The sequence below is a fragment of the Tiliqua scincoides genome, chromosome 1, assembly GCF_035046505.1.
Source record: "Tiliqua scincoides isolate rTilSci1 chromosome 1, rTilSci1.hap2, whole genome shotgun sequence".
NCBI lineage: Eukaryota > Metazoa > Chordata > Lepidosauria > Squamata > Scincidae > Tiliqua > Tiliqua scincoides.
This window is the reverse complement of record NC_089821.1, coordinates 280,995,062-281,007,146: the sequence shown is the minus strand read 5'-3', so window position 1 is coordinate 281,007,146 and position 12,085 is coordinate 280,995,062.

Genomic DNA, 12,085 nt, shown 5'->3' with positions numbered 1-12,085 from the left:
TATCATATATAATATATCATGTATACAATATATTTATCTAAATGCCCTATCTTATACATCTACAACTTCATTTTCAACCAAGCATAAAATGATCTCCATTATCTGTGTGGGTTTACACTGTTGATCCAAAGTCTCCGTAAGCCTATCCATTTCCGCCACATTCATTATTTTCTCTATTAATTCATCTTTCGTTGGAATTTTAATAACTTTCCAGTATCTAGCATATAAAATCCTTACAGCAGTTAATATCATAATAACTAAATACACATCATTTTCTTTATCTATAATATCTTTATTAAAGAATGATATATCTATAACATCTAAGATAATATTAAGCAAATAACTTTTGCAATTGAAGGAAGACTTTCTTTTGTTTTTGAGGTGAATTTATGCCATTTATATTGACAGAGTAAATACTCCACCCTGCCTTAACCACCATGTTACTTTTTACTATTCACCTTCTCTTTTTGTCTTCTTGTTTCTATCGGTGAGTGCCTCCTTGCTCCTCTAGTTTCTTCCTTCTCTGATTCCTCAATTGTCTCTGAATCATCTGATTTCTTTTCTTCCAGCTCCATTTCTACACTTTCTGGTTCTTTTTTTCTCAATTCCTCTTCCTCATTTTCTTCATTTCTCATCTCACCTTTCATCACTGTACTCAAAAAATTTTCTGCTTTCATTGTTGAATTTATATTATATCTCTGTGACTGGAATTGAAAAAACATACCTTCCGGGAGAAGCCATCTATATGGTATCTGCTTTTAAAAGTTTTACTAGCTCTTCATATTCTTTTCTCTTCTTTCTCACTCTCCATGGGACATGTCTCAGAATTTTCACTTTGTTACCCTCTACCATCCATTCCTTTTCCTGTGAGATCTTCAATATTTTATCTCTGTAAAAAGTTCTGATGAATTTCACATGGATTTCTCTTGGTAGTTCATGTTTTCTTAGAAAGTGCTCACTCTTCACACTGAATCCAGATCCATGAGGATCTCCTCTGTTGGCATGTCGATCCACTGATATTAAATCACCAATCAGACATCTTGTATCTTCCCCTTTCTGTTCTAGTACATTGTGTATTCTCACCACTCAAGCTGCACTCTCCATCTGAATTTCCATTAAAGTTGCCTCTCCATCATATTGGTTTTGTTCTATCTCCAGTATTCTAGATTGATCTTTTGTTGTATTTTTTTCTAATCTTTTGTGTATTCTCATCTGCTTGATCTTTAATGGCTTTCAGTTGCATACTAAGATCATTTAGTTGTGTAGTTAAAACATCCAGACTAGCTTGAACCTGCAAAAATTGATTTGTGTGCTGTTGTCCATCATCACTAATTTTTCTATATTGTCTTGTAATGTCTGCTTCCAATCTTTCCCTTTCGGTTCCTCTTGTGTTAGTTTTCCCAAGCTTGACTCCAGGGCAGGAGAGCCCCTAACTTTCGCTCCTTTTCCTGTCATCCTTTTTCTTCCTCCTTATATCTTCTTTCTTAGTTCTTCCAACGTCCTTCCCTGCTTGAGGCCTTCAGCTTAATTTCCACATGAATCCTCACCAACACCGACATTGATGGCTGGGTTCCCTTGGAGAAAAAACAGCCCCTGACTGGACCCTTCCTCTCCGAAACCATACACCATCTGTAGGATCGAATCTCTCCTGATCACAGATCCTCAGATCTCATCAGACCCACATTTTTTTGGCAGGAAATAGCATGCTTTCCCAAAAGCCCTCAGAGGCAGAGCAGGGGCGACCCGGATGGGAAGTGGCACGCGTCCCCTCCGACCCCGGAGGGGGCGCGTGCCGCTTCTGCTCTGCCCCTGAGGAGCACCCTCAGAGGCAGAGCAGGGGCGACCCGGACGGTAAGCGGTGCGCATCCCCTCTGACCTCGGAGGGGGCACTTGCCGCTTCCACTCCGCCTCTAAATTAGGGCAAGAATCTAGGAAGGGCCAATTCCTAGCCAGCCAGGGCATTTTAGCATAACCATTGACCTTTAGGTCAAGAGCCCCATTAGGCCAATTCAAGTACTCCATTCAGGAGCCTGTAGATTTGATTAACTCCATCAGTACTCTCTGCAGTTTCCAGGGTTGTGCCTATTGTCTTCCTGATCTTTGGAGATCTCACCTGGGAAAAACAGCCTGTTTTCTCTCAGCAAGGAGGGAGGGAGGAGGATCTAGCTAAGAATATAAAACTAGGGCCTGCCATGCATGAGCCTCTCTGCACAAAGCGCACCTGGCCTCTGGGAACCCAGTGCCAAGAGTGAGTTTAGCATCTGTGCGAGTTCAGATCCTGCCCTTCACTTCCCTTGAGAAGAGGGGCAGCAAACCAGTTTTTTCCCCAGATTCCCAGTCCAGACTTCACTTAGAGAATTATGCCCTCTTTCAGCTAATTAGCTCTCCTACTCTCCCCCAAAATGACCCTAGTTCTGCCTTGTAGTACTGCTGGACCCCACCACCAGGGTAGCTTGCCTGTTTAACCTGCAGAGGTCCTCATCCCACCACTATAGCAGCACTTTGGTCCTCAGCAGGCCTTGGGCATGGCAGCCAAACACCAATCTCAGTGTCTCCAGCAGTCTGTTCCAGCAGTCTCCAAAGTCGATTCACCAATCAGTCCATCCACAGTTCCAGTAGTCCATTAGCTCCTCAGTCCATTAATCCAGTCTCCAGTCTGTCCTTCCTCAAACTTTCCTCCTTCTGCTACCCACCTCCAACTGCACAGTCTATTTTATTCATCCTGCCATGCCCCATTCTAGGAAGGAAGCCCAAGCTCGCTATGCCATGGAAAGGGCCTTTCATTCCTCCCATTTTGTTCATCCTAAAGCCCAAGCCTTTTACACCCATTCCTTCAGGTTCCAAGTTGCCTATCCCCAGGCCCTTGTTCAAGTGGCTTGCATCAGTAAGTATCCCTCTTGGTACCAATTTGTTCTGCCAGATTCCCAGTCCAAGCTCCGTCTGGAGAATTATGCCCACTTTAAGATAATTAGCTCCCCTTCTTTCTCCAAAAATGACCCTAGTTCTGCTGGACCCCACCACCAGGTTAGCTTGCCTATTTAACCTGCAGAGGTCCTCCTTCCTCCCTCTCCTGCCAGCAGCTCCTCCCACCACTATAGCAGCACTTTGGTCCTCTGCAGGTCTTGGGCGTGGCAGCCAAACACCAATCTCAGCTCTTCAGCAGTCTGTTCCAGAAGTCTCCAAAGTCCATTCACCCATCAGCATTTCCAGTTGTCCATTAGCTATTAGTTCATGAGTCCATTAATCCAGTCTCCTGATTTCTGCTTTCCTCCTTCTGCTACCCACTGATGCCTGTGCTAAGAGTTTTACATAACCAAAGTAACACCATCTTAACATCAGCTCATTGTCCCTACTTTTGGGCTTTCTAATGTTGTAGGTTAAAAGCTGCAAGCCACCCCTCATTGTGTCTTTGTGGTAGAGATAACAGGACCTCAAGGAGGTAGTCTGCACAAACAGTACTTCAGAGCAAGGGCAACCTGTGTCTGAAGGCCTGTGGTTTCTTTATATCTCCAGTACAATCCAGCTTACTAAGATAGAAGGTGGAGGGGGTGAACAAAACAGCTAATATTATAATGCCATTGTACAAATCAATGGTAAGGCCACACCTAGAGTATTGCATCCAGTTCTGGTCAACACATCTCAGAAAGGAGTTCCACAGACACTCAGTGTTCCAACCCCTAAAATTCAGCCACTGAATTGAGGGTAACAGATTCAGAACAGTCCAAAGAAAGTTCTTCTACACACATGTATAGAATCTGCAGCCACAAGATGTGGTGATGACCAATCCTAGGCATGTCTACTCAGAAGTCTGTCCCATTAGAGTTGAGGCAAGCTGGCAGAGGTAATCCAAACTGTATACATGTTCATGTGCTAATGCTGTTCAAATGTATGTATGAACCAAGTGTACATGATGCCAAGATGTATCAATGCTGAATAGTGCTTATGAACCAAATGTTATGTTAAGTAAGGAGAAGATGTATGTTTAAAGAGTCCAGCATACCCAAAGTAAGCCAAAATGTATGTTTTCTCAGAAGCAGCCTTCTGTTTGGTTGCTCAAGCAGGCCCAGAAAAGCAACTTTGCTCTCTCTTTCTCTCTGAGAGGGTCTGTTTGTGCAACAGGCCAGTGTAAGCCACTTATGCTAAATGTTTACTCATGTTTACTTATGCTGAAACTAATCATTTATGCAAATGCTTGTTCATGCAATGTTATGAGTAAATTAGTTAGGCTTATATATATGTTCCCATAAGACAAACAGCTAGATTCATTTCTGCCCTCTCTCAAGTTTGAAACAGTCTGATTTAGGCCAAAGGTACAGCCAGCCATAAATCAGTCCAATTAAAGTGTTATTTGACAGCCAGCAAATGTTCTTTTGAAGGAATTAGAGAGGACCCCAGCTAAAATGCAGGAAAATTCCCTTTCTAAATAAGTGACCCAGGGAGAAGAAAAGGTTTGAAATGAAATTCATTTAGGCTTCTCTAGGATTAAATACACCAATGGATTAATTACTGGTAATATGATAGGGAAAAAATCAAATGCTAGGTCCCAGCTTCAAGCAGGCACTGCCTAAGGAATGTCCAGTTTTAAGGAATGTCCAGGCAAACTGCCAAAGGAACTGATATGTCAAATTGAGTAGCTAATTAGCAAAAGTTGTATTTTGTACAGTTTTAATAGGCTTTTCTTTCTAAAAAGGATGCAATAGGAAAAGCTAAGTTGAATGTTAGAATGTGATTCAACAAGTTTTCCCTTTTTAGCCAAATAAACATATAAAGTTTACAGTTATGCTTAGAACATTTCAAATGCTAGAAGCCTGAGTGTTTAAGCATTTCACAAATAAACAAAGGCAAATTTAGGGGGATGCTCAGAGGACAGAGAGTGGAAGCTGGTGAGGCAGTCCTGAAAGGTGTTGCTCTTGGCAGCCTGCCAGAATGATGAATTCAGAATATCCAGTTGTCAAAAGTTAATTGAATTGATAAATGGAGCCAGGCTGAACAGAAAATACACCCCCAAAGCTTGAAAGTTAAGCTGGACAAAAAGAGCATTTTAGAAACAAAAGACATAATTAAACCAGGAAAATAGCTTTAATAATTATTGAAGCTATTCTTTAAAGTATAAGTTGATACAAGTATGGTAGTTTAAGTGAATTTTAATAGGTTAATTGTAAGAATACACAGAGAAGTGAGAATTGACAAGTAGCAGCCGGAAGCAACCTTGAAAGGCTAAAGTTAGTTAGTTGGAGTACATTCCAATTCTGTAAGATTCAAAGTCTTGTTTGATGTTTTAACTGATGTTTAACTGATGAGTATGTTTAACTCCTAACTCATAAGGAGATTTGAAAATAATGAGAAGTCAAAGATGCACCTGGCCAGGAAATGAGATAATTAAAGAACTTATCTCTTAGCACCACGATGCGTAAAATAAAGAGACATAACTTAAATCATTTTAAGAAAGCCTGAGCTAAGCAGCCATTAATCTTGTCTAACAAGACTGGACATAGACACTCTAATGAGGACACTTGTAAATCAAGTTCAGCTAACTAACATTGAGTCCCTAAGATAAAAGAAACACCTGCATAAGAACAAAATAATGAGGTAATAAATTGTCTATGAAGTTGTCTAATTGGCCAACATTCTTGAAAGTCCACTGGTCAGCAAAACATTAATGAAGCCTCTAAAAGCTGACAGAAAAAGTTAAGTTTAATTAAAATAAATAGGAAAAGAGTTCTAAAAGAGAAATCTTTATTTAAAAGTTAGTTTCCCTGTACAGAATAAATATATGTTTACTACTATACCTTACTAACATCTCCTAAAGTACACATATAAGAGAAAACTTAGTTTAAACAATGCTGGCACATAGCCCTATGAAGCCTGGTACTAAGATTGTAAAGAGATGAAGTCAAGGTCAGGCCAATAGAAGAATAAGCAGAGATAGGTAAAGACAGTAATAATTGGGTGAACAGTGCCACCTCTGGACATGTTTTAATGCAAATTTCTATTTTCTTATTGGTCAGTTAAACCTAGCCAACCAGATGTCTGTAAAATGAGCTACCTCTGATGTCATTATTTCAAGCCAATGAGAGTGTGAGATTTTGAGACAAAGAGGCCAAAATACTATTTAAACAATGGACACCTATGGGAAGGCGGCTATTCTCTGAAGGCACTGAGAGTTACCACAGCACTCTGTGTCTCCCATTTTGAACCACCAAGAGAAGCCCATTGCTGGCAATGAATAAAAGCTTGGAAACCACCACAACTTCAGTCTGCTGAGTTTGTTCTTGAACCCTGATTCGCCGTGCAACAGAGTCAGTGGGGCTTACTCCCAGGAAAGTGTGGACAGGATTGGGCTGAAGGTGGCTGGATGGGTGTGGGAAAGTTGGTTATGGCCGGGCTGCCCAGAAACAGACTGGGATAAAGAAGACAAGATCAGCCTGGATGCTGCAGAAGAAAAGTGCATGGAGGGGGAGAAGAATCCTGGACAAATGCAGACCAAGAGCCCCAGCCTAGGCATGTCTACTCAGGAGCAGGTCCCACTGTAGTCAATGGAGCTTACTCCCAGGAAAGTGAGGACAGGATTGCAGCCCGAGAGTCCGCTCCTATGCGTGTCTACTCAGAAGTAAGTCCAATAAGAGTCAATGGGGCTTACTCCCAGGAAAGTGTGGCTAGGACTGCAACCTCACAGCCCAAGCCTAGGCATGTCTACTCAGAAGCAAGTCCCACTATAGGCAGTGGGGCTTACTCCCAGGTAAGTGTAGAGAGGAGTCCAAACCCCACCCAGCAACAAAGAAGCTCTCCACCTCCAATGGGGGGTGGGTGGGCAGCGCTCAGCTCCCAGCCCAGAAGGTGCTGCTGCTAGCCAGACTCCTCCCTCCCCGGACTCACCCTGTCTGAGGGAGGCAGCCGCCAGAGCTGCGGTGCCGGAGGACGAGCTTGCCTGGGGGATCCCCGCAGAGGACCCCCCCCCAGGTGAGCCAGCCAGGCGTGTGCTTTGTGTGTTCAGTGGGGCTGGGTGGCTGTGTCCCCTCCCGCCTTTCTTCCCATCCCTGAGTGTTGGTCACCCCATTGGTGGCAGCCGGGGAGGGACTGAGAGTTGGTCAGGCTCGCACCTTCTGTTTTGCTGGGAACCTGCATGCCTCATCACTGTACAGAGGATGGGGGGCTTCTCTGCAGAAAAAAGGTGCAGGAACGCAGTTCTGGTGTGTTCTGTTAGAAAAAAAAGCCCTGGGTATGACTAGATGGGCCTATGGCCTAATCCAGCTGGGCTCTTCTTGTTCTTATGAGGTGGGTGGGGCAGTGCGAGGTGGAGAGGGCGTGTGAAACATGGTGGGGGGAGGTGGTGGAGCCTCCCCACCAAACCAAGAGAAGGCTGGATGGGCAGCATTAGAGGTGCTGCATCTCATCAGCACAGGGTGCGCTCCTGGCAGGCTTCAAACTGGGAGGGAAGCCTGACCTAGAGAGAGCTCCACCAGTAAGTACAGGCAGCACAGCGCTTTCCTCCTCTTGGAAAGGAGGGAGCCCAGCCTGCTCTTAGGGGTGTGTGTCCAAATGCCCCAGCCTGCATTACTTTGTCTTGCCTGGGGGGGAATAGGGGTGGCAGCAGCATGTTGGGGTGTATGTGTGTGAACATGCCCCCATCTACTTTGGGGGTGAGTTGTAGTCTTGCTCTATGTGGCTGCAATCCTATCCACACTTTTCTGGGAGTAAGCCCCATTGACTCAAATGGGACTTCTGAGTAGACCTACATAACTTGTAGACCTACATAACTGTTCCATCTGCAGAGGCCTCCTTCCTCCCCTCTCCTGCCAGCAGCTCCTCCCACCACTATAGCAGCACATTGGTCCTCTGCAGGTCTTGGGCATGGCAGCCAAACACCAATCTCAGTGTCTCCAGCAGCCTCCAAAGTCCATTCACCAATCAGTCCATCAGCAGTTCCGGTAGTCCATTAGCTAGACTTTGGCCTGAGGAGGGAAGGAGAAGGAGGAACCTGCCCAAGGTGCAGCCTGGCGTGCTAAGGCAGGAGATCCTTCCCAGGGCTGCTGGAGAGCCCTGGCTGGAGGTAGCCCCGGGAGCACAACCAGTCTGACCCCTCTTACCTGGAGGGAGGACTACTCCTCATCTGTCCGGACAAGGAACCAGACAGCCAGGCCAGAGGCAACCTGTGGGAGCAAGAGAGGGACGAAAATGGGAGAAATTGAAGGCTCTTCCCATGACCTGAAGAGCTTGGGTCGTTTCCCTCCTAGAATGGGAATTGGCAGGATGAATGAAATGGACTGTGGAGTTGGTTGAGAGAGACTGCCCAAGAAATGAAATGGGAATGCCTGTTACCCTACACATGTCTGATCTCATAAGAACAGCCCCACTGGATCAGGCCATAGGCCCATCTAGTCCAGCTTCCTGTATCTCACAGTGGCCCAACAAATGCCCCAAGGAGCACACCAGATAACAAGAGACCTGCATCCTGGTGCCCTCCCTTGCATCTGGCATTCTGACGTAACCCATTTCTAAAATCAGGAGGTTGAGCATACACATCATGGCTTGTACCCCGTAATGGATTTTTCCTCCAGAAATTTGTCCAATCCCCTTTTAAAGGCGTCCAGGCCAGTCGCCATCACCACATCCTGTGGCAAAGAGTTCCACAGACCAACCACATGCTGAGTAAAGAAATATTTTCTTTTGTCTGCCCTAACTCTCCCAACACTCAATTTTAGTGGATGTCCCCTGGTTCTGGTGTTATGTGAGAGTGTAAAGAGCATCTCCCTATCCACTCTGTCCATTCCCTGCATAATTTTGTATGTCTCAATCATGTTCCCCCACAGGTGCCTCTTTTCTAGGCTGAAGAGGCCCAAACGCTGTAGCCTTTCCTCATAAGGAAGGTGCCCCAGCCCAGTAATGATTTTAGTCGCTCTCTTTTGCACCTTTTCCATTTCTACTATGTCTTTTTTGAGATGCGGCGACCAGAACTGGACACAATACTCCAGGTGTGGCCTTACCATAGATTTGTACAACGGCATTATAATATTAGCCGTTTTGTTCTCAATACCCTTCCTAATGATCCCAAGCATAGAATTGGCCTTCTTCACTGCCGCCGCACATTGGGTTGACACTTTCATTGACCTGTCCACCACCACCCCAAGATCTCTCTCCTGATCTGTCACACACAGCTCAGAACCCATCAGCCTATATCTAAAGTTTTGATTTTTTGCCCCAATGTGCATGACTTTACACTTACTGACATTGAAGCGCATCTGCCATTTTGCTGCCCATTCTGCCAGTCTGGAGAGATCCTTCTGGAGCTCCTCACAATCACTTCTGGTCTTCACCACTCAAAAAAGTTTGGTGTCGTCTGCAAACTTTGCAACCTCACTGCTCAACCCTGTCTCCAGGTCATTTATGAAGAGGTTGAAAAGCACCGGTCCCAGGACAGATCCTTGGGGCACACCGCTTTTCACTTCTCTCCATTGTGAAAATTGCCCATTGACACCCACTCTCTGTTTCCTGGCCTTCAACCAGTTCTCAATCCATGAGAGGACCTGTCTTCTAATTCCCTGACTGTGGAGTTTTTTCAGTAGCCTTTGGTGAGGGACCGTGTCAAACGCCTTCTGAAAGTCCAGATATATAATGTCCACAGGTTCTCCCACATCCACATGCCTGTTGACCTTTTCAAAGAATTCTATAAGGTTTGTGAGGCAAGACTTACCCTTACAGATGCCATGCTGATTCTCCCTCAGCAAGGCCTGTTCATCTATGTGTTTTGAGATCCTATCTTTGATGAGGCATTCCACCATCTTACCCGGTATAGATGTTAGGCTGACCGGCCTATAGTTTCCCAGGTCCCCCCTCTTTACCTTTTTAAAGATAGGCATGACATTTGCTATCCTCCAATCTTCTGGCACCGTGGCCATTTTGAGGGACAAGTTGCATATCTTAGTCAAGAGATCTGCAACTTCATTCTTCAATTCCTTAATAACTCTTGGGTGGATGCCATCAGGGCCCGGTGACTTATTGATCTTTAATTTATCAATGAGGTCTGAAACATCTTCTCTTTTAACCTCTATCTGACTTAACTGCTCGGTCAGGAGGGGCCGTTCGGGCAGTATCTGCCCGAGGTCTTCTGCCGTGAAGACAGATGCAAAGCTCATTTAATTTCTCTGCCATCTCTAAGTCTCCTTTTATCTCCCCTTTCCCTCCCTCACCATCCAGAGGGCCAACCGCTTCTCTGGTGGGTTTCTGCTTCTAACATATTTGAAGAAGCTTTTATTATTCCCCTTAATGTTGCTGGCCATGCGTTCCTCATAGTCTCACTTGGCCTCCCATATCACCTTCTTACATTTCTTTTGCCACAGTTTATGTTCCTTTTTATTCTCCTCATTAGGGCAAGACTTCCATTTACGGAAGGAAACTTCCTTGACCCTCACAGCCTCTCTAACTTGGCTCGTTAGCCATGCGGGCACCCTCCTGGATTTAGTGGAACCCTTCTTTCTTTGTGGTATACACCTCTGCTGGGCCTCTATTACTGTTGTTTTAAGCAGCCTCCATGCACTCTGGAGACATTGGACTCTTTTTACCCTCCCTTTCAACCTCCTTCTAATCAGCCTCCTCATTTGAGGGAAGTCTGCCCGTCGGAAGTCAAGGGTTTTTGTTAGAGATTTGCCTGGTATTCTTCCCCCAACGTGCATGTCAAAACGGATTGCAGCATGATCACTGTTCCCCAATGGCTCAGTAACATTTACATTTCTAACCAGGTCCTGTGTTATTTAATATCCACAATATTAAATCCAGAGTCACCTGCCCTCTGGTGGGCTCCGTGACTAGCTGCTCTAAGCCACAGTCATTTAGCATGTCAAGAAATCCGGTCTCCTTATTGTGACCAGAACAGAAATTGACCCAGTCTCTATGAGGATAATTGAAGTCCCCCATGATTACAACCCTGTCCCTCCTTGTCACCTCCCTGATCTGTTTCCTCATTTCAAGGTCCCCTTCCAATTTCTGGTCTGGAGGACTATAGCACACCCCCAGTATTACGTCGCTGCACAAGCCTGGTAATTTAACCCACAGAGATTCTATGGTAGAGTCGGACCCACCTTCAATCTCTACTATGCTGGATTCTATCCCTTCCTTAACATAAACGGCCACCCCACCTCCAACACGCCCCTGCCTGTCCCTCCTGTAGAGTTTATAGCCCGGGATTGCGGTATCCCACTGATTCTCCACATTCCACCAGGTTTCCGTTATGCCCATTATGTCTGCTGATTCGCTCCTTTGTCCCCACTTCCTCTCACTGTGCCAAACTGTCTATCACATCCTATCACGCTACTTTTCCCAATTTCTTCTCCTACTCTGCCTTTGTCTTGTTGTTCTCTAACCTCCCCATCCTCGTCCCATAGGGATGAGGAGTCCCAAACCAGATGCCTCTCGGTTCCTGTCGGCCTTCCCCCAGGGATCAGTTTAAAAGCTGCTCTGCCACCTTTTTAATGTTATGTGCCAGCAGTCTGGTTCCATTCTGGTTCAAGTGGAGCCCGTCCCTCTTGTACAGGCCCCGCTTGTCCCAAAAAGTTCCCCAGTGCCTAACGAATCTAAACCCCTCCTCCCTACACCACCGTCTCATCCACGCATTGAGACCCCTGATCTCCGCCTGCCTAGCTGGCCCTGCGCGTGGAACAGGTAGCACTTCCGAGAACGCTACCCTTGAGGTCCTGGCTTTCAGCTTCCTGCCTAAAAGCCTAAATTTGGCCTCCAGGACCTCCCGGCTACACTTGCCCACGTCGTTGGTGCCGACATGCACCACAACCGCTACCTCTTCCCCAGCACTGTCTACCAGCCTGTCTAGACGAGAAGTGATGTCTGCAACCTTCGCACTAGGCAGGCAAGTCACCATGCGGTCCTCACATCCATCGCAAACCCCCCTCTCTATGTTTCTAATAATCGAATCCCCCACTACAAGAAGCCCTTGATGCCCCTCCCGCCGAGGAGTATCCTGAGTGCGTTTGGATATGGGCCCGTCCCCTGGAGAAGGGGTCCCCCCCAGGGAATTGTTTCCTTCCTCTCCAGGATGATGTCCTCCAGCCCCGAGACTTCCCACCCGGGCAGCTGA